Below are 18,631 nucleotides of genomic sequence, written 5' to 3'. Positions count from 1 at the left end.
CTTGCAGAAGCCAAAGAAGAAACAATCGAAGAGGCAAAAAAAAGTGTTGGAAAATATCGACATTTCTTGCACAACCGTCCCTTGAAAAATGTGTGAGTGAGCCTTCAACCATCCTGAACTGGCAGCGATACAAATGGAAGTGATGGTTCATGAAAGGAAGACGGCATGAGTGAGGCTGATGTGACAATCAGCACTTCTTGGCGTATGTTAGAAGAAGGAGAACGTTAGGTGAATGAAGTGCATCTAATTCACAATCAAATAAAGATGCTATAAGCACTGACTCATCAAATATTCTTGTATTACACACAGGCTGTCAACTGGTCTGTAACATTTGCCAGGTGGCTCTCCAGGACACTCACCTCGGTACTGGGGGCTAGAGGGGGAGGGGCAGGATAAAATGAATGTTCTTATGAAGGAGACAAGAGAAACACCCAGGAAAAGTAAAGATCTAGGACAACAGAGACATTCAAATATATAGTCATGTAGATACAGTTTCCTCCAGGGAGGGACACCGGATGGCTGATGAAAATGGCTGGGAGGGAAACTTCACTGTACATAACTTTTTGTACCTTTTCAACTTTGTACCATGTGAATTTGTTACTTATTCAAAAATATTCAGATTTAAGGGTTTTTTTTAAAATCCCTGCCTGCTTTTCTTATTTCCTGAAATTCGCTGTTCTGATGTCCTTGCAGAAAAGGATGAGTTGGCGAGGTCCCATGTGGAAGTGAGGCTGCAGACAGCTTCTCTCTCTGTGGGGCAGTTACTACAGGAAGGCTGATGACAACAGAGGCCAATGTGTCATCCCAGACGGCAAGGGTGGAGGCCGCCTTTTCATGACCCTGGCAAGAGTCAGTGAGGAAACACGCCAGTCCTAATCAAAAGTCATTCTAGATATCAGTCAGGTGCAAGTCCTAACCCGGGGAGGACAGCCTCATACACACTGGCGTCTCTCGACCACAGAGGCACAGGAAGGAGCCTGCCCCATCTGAGACATATAAAGGTATATTAAACAGCCTCTGCTCTCAAGAAATGCACAATCTAGGAGAGGGCTAGAAATATAGAAACAGCCAGCCCTCGAGAACGGAGGCCCCTGCTCCGGAGAATAGAAAGTCAAGGGATTTATTCTGTCTGGGAGGGGGTCTCAGAAAGTTTCCCAAAGGAAGAAATATCTGGAACTAGACTGGCTGAGTTGACAAGCAGGCTGAGGCGCTCATGAGGTGAATGATCCTATTCGAAAGGAAAGCACGACGGAAAGAAACAATTGGTAGTTTTCTGTCCACTTCGAGCTAAGTCTTCAAAACTCAAGCCACACTTGTCACTTTGAGACTATAACTTTATAAACACTCTCAAGCCTCAAGGGGTTTAGGGATGGAGGTGAGGCCCCTGCAGTGGATGTTCAGGGAGATCACCTCCCTCAGCGTGAAGTTTTCTTTGTAGAAAGAAATTGCAGGCACAACACGACATCATCTGTAACCGCAGAGAACTTTCTTCTCGAACAGCTGGGAAAATCTCATGATCTCCACTCCTCAAATCAACAGTCAGGCCTCACTTGTGGCAAACTGCTTCATGTCAGGAGGCGATGCCAGTTTTAACACAAGGGAGGGGAAGAGCCTCCAGCGTGAAGCTGGCCTGTGATGGCTCAGCAATGGGGGTGCTTAGGTAATGGCCTCAAATTCCAACAATGAAAAACTAGGATTCGCCATTGCAGTACAGACAGAGAGACATACAGTTTAGCTGATTTCCACGGGCACTAAAAACACCGATTTTAAAGACGGCAAAGCAAGAAAATAAACGTTGAGCCTGATTCAGAGGCACCCCGATGAGCCCCGCTGTTATTCCTCACCTCCATGCTGCAGACAGGGTCTTCATTGGAACTTCAAGACACGATGAAATGGACTTGAAGCTACCAAATTAGCCTTCACTGTTTTCTGATTTCCCCCCCTATTTTTCCCCCCCTAGTTTCACCTTTCCCATTTCCCCTGTCAAAAGTCTTTAAAGGATGACTTTGGTACTGAATTCTGCATGGTAAGTGCCAGTTAGCATCTTAGTGACGAGACATCCTGTTAATGGTGAATCAGAACTGGGCAGCCTGCAGAAGGGGTAATGTTTTGTCTGTAGGAGAGCAAAGAGTCATAGGTGACCACACACGCTGCTCCTGACACGTCCTGGGACCCGCCAAAGCAGCCCGGCCCCATGAGTGATGGCCAAGGCATTTCCACTGTGAGGACCTGTGAGAGCAGATAGGACCCCTAGCCCAGTTTTCAGACTGAAAATACTTTTCTGCCATTCCTAGCTGCAAGGCTTTAGGAGAGCTGTTTCCGTAGTCTGTCTGCCTTCCTCATACAACAAACACTGAATTAACAACGTCGTGTGTGTGCCAGACCCGGTGTGAGGCTCAAGGAACAAAGCCTTCACCACGGGGTTGCTGGGACGCGGCTCGGGGGCACACCGGACACAGCGCCAGCACAAGCGCTATGTAAACTAACTGGTATACAGATGCTAATCATCATGATTATCATGGATTTGGAGGTAGGAGCCACCCAATAAACTAATTTTGCCTAACATTCCAAGCCTAGGAAATGAATTTTTACAGAGATAAATGTCCAAGTGATAGGGTAATGAAGAAGGAAGCCACTCGTTCTAGTGTCTGGGACTTCGTGTGGGTTTTACTAGGACCAGTTGGGATGGTGTCAAAGAAGCAAGTCCAGGATCAGAGTTTAAAAACAAACTAATAAGCCTGGGAAATCTTTTTCTCAGGTTGAGAGAGGGGCAAGTGAGAACACAATAAAAAGTGTTTCTCATTCTTTGCTAGCATTACTGTGAGTCATGAATATTTTCCTATGTCCTAGAAATAACTTTCTGGTAATTATGACAAACAAGGAGGGAGTGGGACGGGGTCCACTTTTTGGGGGAAGGATATACCCAGTGCAGTCTCGATCTCACCTTTCTCCATAAACGTTAATTGTGAAGCCTCTCAAGGTGTGTGGAATATGATGTTACCTAGCATTGCTCACGTCTGGTAGACCCATAAGAGAAGACAAGGAAAACTGCGGTAAAATGTGGTGAGAGCCAGAAGGGATTTTAAAGGTTACATGGCTCAGAGTCCTCCTCTCCAGTCCAAACCCCAGAACCTGTCATCCATGGTCAAGTTTGCATAATATGTTTTCTCAAATGCTAAATTATTGGGTATATTTAGTTTGCTTTTTCTATTTTATTGATTTTTGAATAGGTAATATATGTTATGCACAGTCGTACGTAACTCAAAGAGGACAAAAGGGCGTGAAGGGAAAAGTAAGGCTTCCTTTCACCCAGGCCCCCAGCCGCACGTTTCTCTCTCAGGAGGCAGCCCCATCACAGCCAAACAGACAAAGTGAGTCATGTGAAAAGGCCCATCTCTGCTTTGAACTCCAGTCCCATGTAGCCACCTGCCTTTTTGACTCCTCCCTTTGGATGTCTCAAAGGCACCTTGAGCTGATTATGTCCCAAATAGGGCATCTTCCTCCGAGAATCTGCTTCTCCTCCAGACCTCGGCCCTCAGAAAACTCAACCGCCTCCACCCAGTGGTGGGAATCGAAACAGAGGACCAGCCCAGACAGCAAACTCTTTCTTCTTCATCCCGCATCCAAACCAGCCTTAACATCCTGTCAGTTTCACCTTTGAGATGCCCCTCAGCCCATCCACTCTTCTCCAGGTCCCCCCACTGCAGCCAGCTGGACACAAGCCACCAGCATCTCCCTGCTGACTGATGCACACAGCGCTTTCCTCACTTCCGCTCTGGCCTCACTCGGACCCACCAACCCCCCTCTGCTGAGGTTGGTCTTGGTGCTGGCCTGACTGCACCACCACCCAACAGTCTTCCTATAGCCCTTGGAACAAAGTCCCTTCCTTGACCTACAAGCCCTGAGTGGCCTGGCACCCCCTCCTTCCCCTTGCTGTCACCTCAGGATCTTCCTCCCACTCCAGGGCCTGGGCAAGTGCTGTCTCTCAGCCTGAGATGCCCCTCTCTCCTCTCCAGGCTCCTAAGCTCTGAGTTATGTCACCCCGCCCCCATCTTTATGCACCCTCACAGCCTCAGGCATCTCCTTGTGCAGCATTTCCTACACTGGAAATTTTACCTTGAATTCTGATTCCTTGATTAATGTCTCCCCCCCACCTAGCCAAGTGTAAACTCCTTGAGGGCAGGAACCCCATATTACAGCACATCAAGCACTGTGACTGACATAAAGCCAAGCACTCAACCAATACTGGGTGAACAAGTGACTGTTTGACCAATAACGAAAGAATAAATCATTTCTTTTGAGATGATGTCCTTCTTAGTTTGAGGAATCAGTGTGCCCTATCTTTTATAAAATGGTGGTGATAATAGACCGTGTTTACTTAAAGATTTACTTAGGAAAATTAAATGTTGGCAACTGAACTCAGGGTACCTCAACTCAAAACCGACAAATTATTGCTTAAAGCCCAAGGATAGAATCTCAGATCGAGAGACCCTGGAGGAATCTAAACACCTTCCTGAGGAATAAGTTGTGCCAAAGTTAAGGGGGCATAGTTAACACTCTCAATTACTTCCGATTCTGTGCCCGTCTCTCCTGTCTGAGGATCATCACCTGCATTCCCTCAGCCAGAGCTCCATGAAGATGGAGAGAAGATTCCCTAAAGTCGCCCACCTGGTTAGCGGCACTTTCAGGTCCAGCACTTGCCTATCACTCCATCAACATGTCTCGACACCCAGCAGTGTGCAGTGGTCCCAAATGTCTAAAAGGCAGCACAGCAAATGCACAGGTAAAAAAGAAACAGAAAAAAAGCAGTCCAGGGGCTTCCCTGGTGGCACAGTGGTTGAGAGTCTGCCTGCCGATGCAGGGGACACGGGTTCATGCCCCAGTCCGGGAAGATCCCACATGCCGCAGAGCGGCTGGGCCCGTGAGCCATAGGCCGCTGAGCCTGCGCTCTTGGAGCCTGTGCTCCACAACATGAAGTAGAGTGAGGGACGAGGGTTGGTGTGCGCTGAGAATGGCTGTTTCAGGTCTGTGATCAGGGAAGGCCTGTCTGGGGAGGAGCAAAGATCAGGTAAGACCCTTTCAGGAAAGAGAGACAGCCAGGGCCTGGACCCTGAGACAGGTGAGCTAGCAAGTTAGAGGAATAGCTGGGAGGCCAGCGTGGCTGGCATGGTGACAGCATGGCGAGAGGGATCGGAATTGTGGAAAGAGAACTACTGGGGGAGGGGGGCTAGATCATGCAGAGGCCCCCAGGTGTTCATGTTTGTTGAATGAATGTGCCGACAAACCCAAGATAACGGAGACAATTATGGTATCAGAGGAAGCACAAAGCACCCCAGCACTGGAGCCAGAAATGCTGTGTTCAAATATCAACTATCACCATTAGCTGTGTCACCTAAGACCTTGATTTCCCCATTGATAAATGGGGATAATAATACTTACCAACGCAGAGCTATCTCGAGATTAAATGAGATGATGTAACATACAATGGAATATTACTCAGCCATAAAAAAAGAACAAAATAATGCCATTTGCAGCAACATGGACGGACCTAAAGATGATCATTCTAAGTGAAGTCAGTCAGACAAAGACAAATACCATATGATATCACTTATACGTGGACTCTAAAAAATGATACAAATGAACGTATTTACAAAACAGAAACAGACTTGCAGACTTAGAGAACAGACTTTTGGTTACCAAAGGGGAGAGGTGTGGGTGGGGGGGAGGAATAAATTAGGTGGTTGGGATTAACATATGCACACTACTATATATAAAATAGATAATCAACAAGGACCTACTGTATAGCACAGAGAACTCTACCCAATACTCTGTAATAACCTATAAGGGAAAAGAATCTGAAAAAGAATATATATATATATGACTGAATCACTTTTCTTTACACCTGAAACTAACACAACATTGTAAATCAACTATACTCCAATGTAAAATAAAAATAAAAAATAAGATGATGTATCTCAGAGAATATTGTAGAGATGAAGCTACAGAATCATGTAACTTCACCATTTAGGCATTTCTGAACCTAGCATAGAATAATTTTGTGGTATCTAGGCCTTAAGAGGGTCCACTTATACAGGTTGATTGACCAGTAAATGTTCCGTTTGTGGAATCACTGCTGAAGGCATTTGTATATAGTAAATTTGTCATCAAGTCATAGCAATATATATATATATATATATATATATATACACACACACACACACACACACACACACACACACAAATATATAGCTCGTGTCCATTCCTCTTTTTCTTCTTGATTAACAGGAGTATATTAAGTACAATTTGTTGATGAAGATGCTGAGGAAACTCTCTGACACCAAAACCATCTGAAATTGACCATTTGCTTAAAATTGCACAAACTCACAAATTTTACTTTTAAGAAAACAAAAGAAAAACTGCCCAAAGAGGCCTAGGAAAGCAGATATAAGCTCACTCGTAAACACCCCATGTTTAGGGTCTTAAACTATGAGCCGGGTTCTGGTCTTTCCAGGAGAGCCCCATGTTCCTTGCATGTGCTTTTGCATCTAACAGATCCTGAGCAAAGAGAGGGTGGTCGCAGGCACCAGGCGGGGTTAGAGGTCCCCACCTCCCCTTATGGTCCTCCCCGGGATGAGGAAGGAGGCCTTCTCCTGGCACATCAGCCATCTGGGCAACAGCCTTTCCTCCGAGTGGCTCCCCAAGGGTTCCCTACCCAGGCCTCTGCCTCACTCATTCCCAGCCCAGCTGTCCCCTCTCCGAGACCCTGGGCTTCAGGGAACACCAGCTGTGCCTTCTGGAAGCCACCGTGGGCTCAGACCAGGGGAGAGGCTCCAACAATTACCTCTGTGCCCAGAACTGCTGATCTAAATAGACTTCTGCTGGTTCCCTGTCAAGCCAGAGACACTTAGCAGGCACCCACATCCCTCAGGATGCCAGAGGAGGGAGGCACACCCATTCCATTTCTCACCTATCCATCCCCCTCCACACCCCACAAGTTACATTCGTCCTTAACCCCAGCCAGCTGTCTCCCAGCATCTCACACTGGCTTGCGATAGACATAGAGGTAGAGGAGGAACAGAGTAAATCCCACCCAGCTAGGAAAATACAGGTCCCAGAAGGCTCTGAACAAATGTGAGTTCCCTTCCTCCTTCTCTCCAGGTGATGGACAGGGGCCCCCAGGGGGTATTTTCCTCTTCCAAGAGAATATGCTCCCTTTGTCCAGGGTATCACTATCCTCTCTGCCTCCACACAGCCTTCCAGCCCAACACTCAATCCCTCATGGAATATTCTTGACACTTTAAAGGATCTGGCCAGCATGAAAGCCAATGTGGCTTCATTCTTTAATTAATATTTATTGAGTGTCCCTATTAGGTACCTGGCAAGCACACTGTGTTGTGTGTGGCTAAAATATCTATTCCCTTTCCTCTCCAAGAAAGTACATTCCTGGACAACCTAGGAACGTTGACATGCCAAGTAAAGGAACAGCACACTCCAGCAACACCAAGAGTGAGCTGGGAATTAGTGAGAGGATAGAGGCAGTACAGGAATCTGGAGATGGGAACTTGAGTCCCAAACTGGCTGTGTAAGTTCCAGCAGATAGCATCACTTTTCTGAACCTGTGTCTACACAAATGTGATTAACAATATCACCCTGCTTGCCTCCTGGGGCTGAGGATGTTGTAGAAACCAGGTGAAATCCCGTATGTGACGCCCTTTGAAAAGTTTAATACGCCATACGAACGCCAGATGTTTCCTCCCAAATAAAATCTTTGGTGCCTTTCTTGGAAGGCACAAAAATTGAATGAGATTTAAAAGAATGGAACTCTGGGAGGTCAAAATCTGACAAATGCCATATGGCATGAGTTTAGATTCCGAGGCTCTGATCCAAACTGTAGACGAGCTCCTTTACCCTTTGATAAATGCTAAATACATTCATCTCCAGCTATATGTATGTATACGTGTATCACACACACACATGCACACACACACAAACACTAGGAAGGAAGGGAGTCCTTTGGGGGTCCCTGTGCAATAACTTGGGGTTGCATATCGGCAAATGGGGAAAACCCTATGCAGGCATGATGTGAGTAAATTAGACCATGGTTACTACAATACAGTGTTAAGTGCGTAAACTTTAGAATCATAATTTCGTGCATTCCTAGCATAAATTGGTGTGATCTTTCTGGAAAGTAGCAGACAATTTGATCAAGACAAAATGTCCCTCTGGGGCTTCCCTGGTGGCGCAGTGGTTGAGAGTCTGCCTGCCGATGCAGGGGACACGGGTTCGTGCCCCGGCCCGGGAAGATCCCACATGCCGTGGAGCAGTTAGGCCCGTGAGCCATGGCCACTGAGCCTGTGCGTCCGGAGCCTGTGCTCCGCAGCGGGAGAGGACACAACAGTGAGAGGCCCGCATACCACAAAAAAAAAAAAAAAAAAAAAAAAGTTCCTCTGGATAAACAAAATGTGGTATATACAATGGAATATTACTCAGCCTTGAAAAGGAAGTTCTGACACATGCTACAACATGGATGAATCTCGAAGACATGCTAAGTGAGATAAAATCGTCACAAAAGGACAAATACTGTATGATTTCACTTACATGAGGTATCTAGAGCAGTCAGATTCATAGAGACTGAAAGTAAAATAGAGATTACCAGGGGCTGGGGGAGGGGGGCATGTGGAGCTAGTGTTTAATGCGTATGGAGTTTCAATTTTGCAAGATGAAAAAAGTTCTGGAGATGGACTGTGGTGATGGTTGCACAACAATGTGAATGTACTTAAGGCCACTGAAGAGTATTTAAAAATGGTTTAAATTGTAAATTTTATGTTATGTATGTTTTACCACAAGTTTTAAAAAATGTTTCCATTTCTGACCCAGTAATTCATCTAGGAATGTATTCAAAGGACATAATCAGAGAAGAGGGCAAAGATGTTTGTATCATCTTTGACTTAAGTCTTATTTTGGAAAAACTGGAAGCAATCCAAAGGTGAAATAATAGTAGAATGAGTAAATAGATTATAAAATATCTGTGCTAGGAAACACCATGCCACCAATAAAAAGTTTGCTTTTGAAGAATATATAATGACATGGCAAAACATTCATGAGAAACAGGATTCAAAACCGTCTGCCCAGAGTGATCTCAATCTTGGCGTATGTATACCAGTATATGCATAAGGAAGAAAGGTCATAAGGAAACAAACCATTGGTTATCTCTGGGCGGTAGGGATTAGAGATTATATATAGGGATATATTATATTTTTATGATTTTTATGTTCTCCTTCATGTTTCCTAGTGTTCTATGATGAGTATGTATTAATTTTATATCAGAAAAATGATAAATCATTATTAAAAAGACTGTAGAGCTTGCAGATGTGTCTCCAGATCCCCTATGGATCTGGGTACCCTCAGGAAGTGGGTGGCACAGGCAGTGTTCCATGGGGTATGCTTCCAATAAGCTCTCCTGAGGATGAATCAGACCTGTAATGTACATTGTCTGCAAAATACCTAGGGCACAATGGAGACACCTGTGATAAATATTTGTGATTAGGTAACTGTGGTCCAAAATACTTTACAGTGCTTTGGGGTGTCTGTAGCAGTTTTCTTGAAACTTTGAGGATATACACAGCAGTTGCCTAAAGATTATGTCAGAAGTACGAGAGAAACATAAGGTCAGATGTGTATGTCATGTTTGAAGAGGATATGATTCCCATGGGTTTAGCTGAAATGTCCAAAATACAATCTTCGTTATATGTTAAACAGAGGTATTAGAAGTTGCCCAACTGAAAGGACAAAATATAATTGAAGAAAAGCTCCCATGATCAGCTCAGTGCTGTGTGACCACCTAGAGGGGTGGGATAGGGAGGGTGGTAGGGAGTTGCAAGAGGGAGGGGATATGGAGATATATGTATACATATCGCTGATTCACTTTGTTATACATCAGAAACTTACAAAAAATTGTAAAGCAATTATATTCCAATAAAGATGTTAAAAAAAAAAGAAAGAAAAGCTCCCATTTTCAATGCAAACCAAAAAAATAAAATACTTAGGGAAATTATTCCAAAAATAATGCATGATCTAAATGAAGGCATTTTTCAAACACTAAGGAAGACTTGAATGAATGAAAAGACATACCCTTGGGCTTCCCTGGTGGTGCAGTGGTTGAGAGTCTGCCTGCCGATGCAGGGGACACGGGTTCGTGCCCCGGTTCGCGAAGATCCCACATGCCGCGAAGCAGCTGGGCCTGTGAGCCATGGCCGCTGAGCCTGCACGTCGGGAGCCTGTGCTCCGCAATGGGAGAGGCCACAACAGTGAGAGGCCCGCGTACCGCAAAAAAAAAAAAAAAAAAAAAAAAGAAGACACTCTAAAGCTTTAGTTATTAAAATAGTTTTTACTGATGCATGCGTAGAGAGATCCATGCAACAGAACGGAGAGGTCAGACATAGGTTTAAATACTTTTTTTTTTTTCAAAGAATCAACTTATGGCTTTGAAAATTTTGTATATTATATGTCTATTTTCTATTTTGTTAATTTCTGGGTTCAGGGTTCCGTTAGCCTTTTTCCTTTGGGCTTAACATGTGCTTTTTTCCCCTAACTAATTGAAATAGATACTTAGATCATTGATTTTTTTCAGCCTTCCTTCTTTTATAACATATGCATAAAACTATACATTTCTTTCAGTATAATTTTAGCTATAGCCCATAAGTTTTGATATATTTTAATTATCGTTCAGTTAAAAATATTTTCTACTTTCTATTTGACCCATAGGTTATTTTAGAAGTGTGTTGCCTAGTTTCCAAACATTTGGGGGATTTTCTAGCTCTCTTTTTGCATCTTAATTTCAGAGAACATACTCTGAATGATTTCAAATATAAATATGGAATTTTCTTAAATATAAAAATGGTTCTTCAAATCAGCTGAAAGAAAATGGATATCCAATAAATAACATTGGGACAACTCAATGGGGACTTGGGAAAAAAAAATACCGGTTATTCATTTCATACAGTAAAGGAAATTCCAGATGGATCAAAAATTTCAACATAAAAACTAAAGCCATAATAATATTAGAGGAACACAAGAGGAAATTCTTTTAAAATTTCACAGTAGGGAAAGTTTTTCTAAATCCAACCTTAAAAGATTGATAAATTTAGCCAACATAGAAATACTCAAATCTTTGCTGGCCCAAACTACCATGAACTTGCTCTTACAGGTTAGGTGAGAGGGCATGTCCTGAGAGGAAGGTGAGGAGAAGTTAAGCACTGGCAGAGTTTGGGACTCGGGAAGTTTCGTGGCCAATAACTGGGTCTTCGACCGTAGGATATATATAGACAGGGAGGAAGTGGGGGAAGTATTTCAGATCCTGGGAAATGAGGACAGACAAGCACCTCACCATGTTAGCAAAGCATTCGGATTACCACAGCTTTGTTTTCAACTTGCTAGGAGATCTGGGGCATGAGCTTCAGTCTTCAAGGAAGAGTCATCTCATTCAATGCAATACATTGTCCAGGACCCTAATCAGATGTGTGGGTCATAGGTGATAAAAGCTTTCCACACTGAGCACATTGGGGTTCCAGCCAGATCTACATGCCACCACTCACCTAGCCCTGTGACTGTGAACACATCACTAAATCCTATCGGGTACCATTTCCTCAGCTGTCAAAAAGGGTGGCATGAGAGGTAGTGGTTAGAAGCACAAACTCTGGAGCCAGACTACCTGGATTCAAATCTTGGCTCTGCCCCTTACTAGCAATGTGCCTCAGTATTCACATCTGTGAAATGGGGAGGATAATTGGTTGTAGGATTGTTCTGAGAATTAAATAAATTAATACTTTTATTAGTATATGTAAGGCAGTTAGAAAAATTCCTGACACATGGCTCTGTGTTACCTGTAAAATAACAATCATCATTGTTACTAGTATTTAAATTGACTCATATATGAAAAAGAGCCCTTATCTAAGAGGTAGATGACTTCATTTGTAGTTAAAGACGAAACTTTAGATCCTGAAATAAGAGATACTGGAAAGTCTCTTTCCTATAATTTCTCAGGAACTATAGACTCAGGATTAGGAAGAACATTAGAAATGGTCAATAGGAGATCAGATCATCCAGGCTGTTTGAAGGCTTTCAGTGACTGTGAATTCCCTGCTTTCAAGGAAACCTGTTCTTCTGTTACTGAAATTTCTAGTTAAAAGGTTGACCCCAAACTGAACTGGTTTGCCTGCTTATAACTTCCCCCCATCGATCCAACTCCTACCTTCAGCAGCCACGTAACAAATGTAACCTACTTCTACCAACCAGCCTCTCCTTGAAGATTTTTACTATGTCTTCCTTTACCTCCTTTCCTAGGAACTAAACATGCCCTGTTCTGGCCCAGAACAGGATTTCCTCACCATCGTGGTCACCCTGCTCTGGGGGCCCTCAACTGGTCAACATTTCTGTTTAAACTTGGTACCGCGATCACAGAATTTTGGGTCTGGAATGTCCTACTCATGAATGTTGAGTGAATGAATGAATGAATGAATGAAGTTCTCCAATTAGCACCGTAATACACCAGAACTATCATCTCCCTTTTATTATCACAACCTCGGATTACATTAGCTTTTCCAAAACGGGCTTCCAGAGCTCGTTGACTTGGGGGTGCAGGCATGCTTCCCAAGATCTCTTCCCTCCCTGGAGAGATAAGGCTGTAGGACCCACTGTCGGGAGCCTACCTGCTCTGGGAATCTGCTAAAGAAGAAGGCAACACCATGGGAAAGGTGAAATCCGAAAACCAGCACTCTAATCATACAAAGAAAGAAGCTTGCCAGTGCCCGACGCAGAAGGTCCTATCTCTCCTGTTGGAGTGAGGGTGACTGGGGTGTTCCTTAATGCTGCTCAACAATAATTTCTGGTTCCATTTACAGGCAAAAGACAGAAACGCACTTCCCGGCCTGCTAAAGTTAGGTGTAGCCACATGACGTGACAATGAAATGTGAGTGGAAGAGACGGGTGCAATCACCGTGTTCCTTTTTCCTGCCTTTGGTGATCATGCGCACACAGACGTGGAACCGCCCCCAGTGGGGACCTCGGGGAGCGGAGCCCGAGACAACGCACAGTAGGCGTGGAACCTGAGTGAGAAATAGGCCTTTGCTGCTTCACCAGTTGGGGTGGGGGTCGGGAGGGGAGATCAAGAGGGAGTCTACCTCTACCTGACAAACCAACCTAATCCCAGGTATCTTGGGAAACAAAAAATGAAACCCCTTGTGGATGGAGCCATGGAGGCCCAGAGAAGGAAGGTCCAGACCCTGCCATTCCCAGGTGTGCGCCTGGGTAAGTCACTTGGCCACCCCAGACCTCAGTTTTCTTATCACTAAAAGAGGAGGATTTCTCTAGATGATCTTCCACTAAGCCTCCTAAACTTCTTCAGATCACATCAAAAGACAATCTTAGTGCAAGATGTCAACACTGGGGGAGATTGGACAAAAGGTATACATACAAGATCTCTCCATAGTATTTCTTGCAACTGCAGATGAATCCACAGTGTTCTAAAATAAAACGCAGGGAATTCCCTGGCGGGCCACTCGTTAGGACTCCGTGCTTCCACTGCTGGGGGCCCGGGTTCCATCCCTGGTCAGGGAACTAAGATCTTGCAAGTGGTGCCCTGTGGCCAAAAAAAAAAAAAAAAAAAAAAAAAAAAAAAAAACAGAAAAGTGAAAAAAAAAAAAAGACAACCTTAAAGCTGAACCCAGTTCTCTTTTTTTAATTTTTATTTTATATTGGAGTATAGTTGATTAACAATCTAACAATGTTGTGTTCATTTCAGGTGTAAGGCAAAGTGATACAGTTATACATATACATGTACCAATTCTTTTTCAAGTTCTTTTCCCATTTACGTTATTTCAGAATATTGAGCAGAGTTCCCTGTGCTATACAGTAAGTCCTCGTTGGTTATCTGTTTTAAATATAGCCTGAACCCAGTTCTTAAAGCACTAGTGAGTTTGATGTTTGCTGGTATAATTCTTCCGGAGAAACCCCTCCAAAGGCCTCCATGGGATTTCCTGGGCATAAGGCAGGTTGGCCCTGTCCTCCATTCCTCCTCTTTCAGAAGACGCATTTAACTCCCAACAGTGTAAACCAAGAGCTCCCATTCTCCTGCTTAACTTAGCCACAAAAATTAAATATTAAAAAACTACAGGGACTTCCCTGGTGGCGCAGTGGTTAAGAATCCGCCTGCCAATGCAGGGGACACGGGTTCGAGCCCTTCCGGGTCCGGGAAGATCCCACATGCAGCTGAGCAAGTAAGCCCGAGCGCCGCAACTACTGAGTCTGTGCTCTAGAGCCTGCCAGCCACAACCACTGAGCCCACGTGCCACAACTACTGAAGTCCGCGCGCCTAGAGCCCATGGGCTGCAACAAGAGAAGCCAATGCAATGAGGAGCCCATGCACAGAAACGAAGAGTAGCCCCGGCTCACCGCAGCTAGAGAAAAGCGCATGTGCAGCATCGAAGACCCAATGCAGCCAAAAATCAATCAATCAATAAACTACAAAAACGTTATGTCACAATAGGTGTTCTTTTGCAATGTAAAACGTTCCAGGGAGGGAGACGCAAGAGGGAGGAGATATGGGGATATATGTATATGTATAGCTGATTCACTTTGTTATAAAGCAGAAACTTAACACATCATTGTAAAGCAATTATACTCCAATAAAGATGTTAAAAAAAAAAAGAACACAGAATCCAAAAAAAAAAAAACTTCCAGACAGTTGCATTTTAAAATGCTGGAACAAGTAAATTCTGGTTGTGTTATGCTTTTCACTTTTCTATGTTTTCTATATTTTATTTAATGAAAGAAATTGTGGACAAAAACTTTATTTAAGGAAACAAAATTCATGGTCACAGCAGCAGCCTGTTTAGTCCAGATAGTTCATGGACAGTACTGAGCGAGGAACTTTCAGGGAGCCCATCAGCCAGGTGACCTTGGGCAAGTCATTTTACCCCTATGGGGCTCAGCGACCTCTATGCTGGACTACTCGTCCATTCTCTGAATGACCCTTTGAGGTCATTCTAGTTCAAGACAGAGTCCTGGGAAGACTCCATCCTTTCAGCTCTGGTCAGCTTCTCTTCCCTTAGTCACCCTGAGCCAGAGCTACTGTCACCAGCATTTCTGCCACACCCCTATTTTCCAGGCACAAAATTCCAGGGATCTAAGCATGCAGTGGGATCTGAGGATGCTGACAGACCACGACTAGTCTAACTTAATGACAGGGCAACAATTTTGGCTGATCTACACATGCAGTAGTCAAGATCCTCTTTAACAGTAGGTAAACTGAGGCACAGATGAATAAAAGTTTGATCAAAGTCACCCAGGTTGGTGCTGGTGCTGCCCCTCATTGCAGTGCCCTCCCCGAAGATGCGCTTGTACCCAGCCCTGTGCTCTGGTTAAAGAGTTCTTGCTGCTCCACAGAGCCATCCAGCACGAAAGCCCTGGTTAGCAGGGACCCACACATCAGGGCTCTGGGAGGGCCTGCTGCATCTGCCCTTAGGCAAACTATTTGACTTTCTAGATTGTGCTTCCTGGAAGGAGGAGAGCGGGATGTTGGTTTCTCCCAGCATTAAAGCTTAATGCTTAAAATCAACTTATTTTATGATTTATAAACTTTTTCTTGACATATAACCTACGTACGGAAAAGTGCACAGATCATAAACATACAGCTTGATGAATTTTCACAAACTGAACACACCCATATAACCAGCTCCCGGGTCAAAAACAAGAACATCACTGGTACCTAGAAACTCCCCTCCTCATTCCCTCCCAGTTGCCGCCCCCAACAAGGGTAACTAACCATTTTCCTGACTCCTCACACCTGGGATTATTTTTGCCGGCTTTTGAACTTTCTATAAAAGGGATCACCACATTTTTAAAAGCACTTTCTTTATAAGCAACTGAAACTTTAAGTTCACATGTAGAGGAATTTGGAGATGGCATTGTTTTTGATTTGGGCAACCTGCAAGCGGCTTTAAATTCACTCTATATGGACCATGAAGCGATTTAAAAACCAAAGTATTTTACTCTGCCTGATCAACTCACCAAATGAGTCTCAGCAGTCTCTCTCAGGGTCCCTGGGGCTCCTTTGCTAGTCCTTTCCCCTTCTTAGAATCACCTAAATCCTGTGATTCTAAGACCCAAGCCAGACTAGCTTTATTTTTTTTTATTTTTTATTTTGGCTGCTTTGGGTCTTCGTTGCTGTGTGCAGGCTTTCTCTAGTTGTGGCAAGCGGGGGCTACTCTTCGTTGCAGTCCGCGGGCTTCTCAGTACGGTGGCTTCTCTTATGGCGGAGCACGGGCTCTAGGCGCGCAGGCTTCAGTAGTTGTGGCTCGTGGGTCTAGAGCGCAGGCTCAGTAGTTGTGGCGCACGGGCTTAGCTCCTCCACGGCATGTGGGATCTTCCTGGACCAGGGCTCGAACCCGTGTCCCCTGCATTAGCAGGCGGATTCTTAACTACTGTGTCACCAGGGAAGTCCCCAGACTAGCTTTAGACAAAAGAAAAAAAATCTTTTCCTTTTAGAATAGTTTTACATTATAGAGAAGTTGCAAAGACAGTGCAGACAGTTCCCATATATCCTGCACTCAATTTCCCCTATTGTTAATATCTTACATTACTATGGTACCATTTTGTCACAAGTCAGAAACTGCATTTGTATATTACTGTCAACTCAATCTCATACTTTATTCTGATTCCACAGTTTTTCCCTAATGCCCTTTTTCCCTCCGGGGAACCATCCAGGATACCACATTACATTTAATCCTCGTCTCCCTAGGCTCTTCTGGACTGTGACAATTTCTCAGCTTTTCCTTGTTTTTGATGTCCTTGACAGTTTTGAGGAGTACCAGTCAGGTATTTTGTAGAATGCCCCTCAGTTGGGTGTGTCTGATGTTTTTCTCATGGTTATGGGTTTTGGAGAGGAAGACTACAGAGGTGAAGTGCTGTTCTCACATCAAATCAGGAGTACATGCTATTGACATAACTTATCCCTGATGATGCTGACCTTGATCACCTGGCTGAGGTTGTGTCTGCCAGGTTTCTGCACTGCAAAGTAACTCTCTCCTACCTTTCCACACTGTAACCTTAGCAGTGAGTCACTAAGTGCAGCTCACACTCAAGGGGAAGGGGATTAACTCCACTTCTTTGAGGGAAGAATATCTACATAAATTACTTGGAGTTATCTGTGTGGGAGATTCGACTCTTCTCTCTCATTTATTTATTTATTTATTCAGTCAGTCAATCAATCAATCCATCATTTCTTGTATCAGTATGGATTCATTCATTCATTCATCAGTATGGATTCATTCATAAAGTGTATTTATTTTACACTTGGGATTAAAATCCAGTATGATGTTATCTATTCTTTTGTTTGAAGTTTTCAGCCTTGGCCATCAGGAGCTCTTTCAGGTTGGGGCTCCTGCGTCCCTTCTGCAAGCACCATCCTTTTGATCTTTCAGTACTTTCCTGCTTTCTGGCACTACAGGATTCTCTAGACTTATTTGAGTATTTCCTGCCCCAGCCTTAGAATCAGTCGTATGTTCAAAGAGCAGATTGGTCAGTTTTGACCCATCTTTTCCCCTCAAGATGCAAGCAGTCCTCATGGTGGGAAACAGTCCAGTCTTATTATGTGGCACAAACCAGCCATTTGCAAACAACTTTAAATCTAGTTTGATGTTTTGCGGGTTTTTCCCCTGATTTTGGTTTGTTGCTATGGTTCGAGTATGTGCTCAACCTGTATGCCTACCGTCTCTTCTCCCAAATGGTTTTCAGTTTGCTTGAAGCCACTTTCCTCACTCACTTGACTGAGACTGTGATGCAGACCTGCCCCAAGTAAGTCAGGATGCAGAGCTAGGAGAATAAATTAGAGAGGTTCTCCTCCTGCAAGGCCTCCGAACTGCCAGCCTGGAAAACTGCTATGTAAAGATAGGAGCCAGCTAGACATATACACATGCACCACACACACACACACACAAAAGAAAAGGGAGAGGGCACCACAGGGAGGGCAAAAGAGGCCTTTGCTCAGAGGGCTGGTGTTCAAAGGGAAAAAACCGGGAGGCGCTTGGGCAACCCAGAACTGCAGGTCTGAGCTGGCCTGGGATTTTAGCACGGGAGGAGTTCTTCAGAACAGGACCAATGAAAACCTTTCAAAGTTAAGTGTTCCCGTACCTTTTTTCAAGGTTGAGCACTAATCACCTTCTCTTTCATTCTTCTCACCATTCCATCATTTAAAATTAAACCCTTTGCTTTTCTCCCAATGCCGCATCTGGCCCATCACAAAAGTGATACTACGCATGTCTGCAGCTGGCGGGGGGGGGTGGGGGGGTGGGGGGGGTGGGCGGTGGGGGTGGCTGTGGAAGGCGTCCCTGACACTTGCTTGCCTTAGCACAGAATGAACATGGGCTCTCTCCCACTCTCACCACCACCTCCCACCCCCGCAGAGCAGAGCAGAGGGGAGGGGAAAAGGAGTCAGACAGGTTCCCAGAGCACATGACCAGGTAGTAAAGCTTCGTGGCACTAAAGCTTCACCCGAAATGTGACACATCAAGGTGACATCACCTGTCCACCTTCATTCTTTTCTCCATCTAGCAAAAGTCCCTCCTTTCAGGACCTT

This window comes from Leucopleurus acutus (assembly GCF_964270905.1).
Source record: "Leucopleurus acutus genome assembly, chromosome: 13".
Taxonomy (NCBI): Eukaryota; Metazoa; Chordata; class Mammalia; order Artiodactyla; family Delphinidae; genus Leucopleurus; species Leucopleurus acutus.
This window is presented reverse-complemented; position numbering follows the sequence as displayed.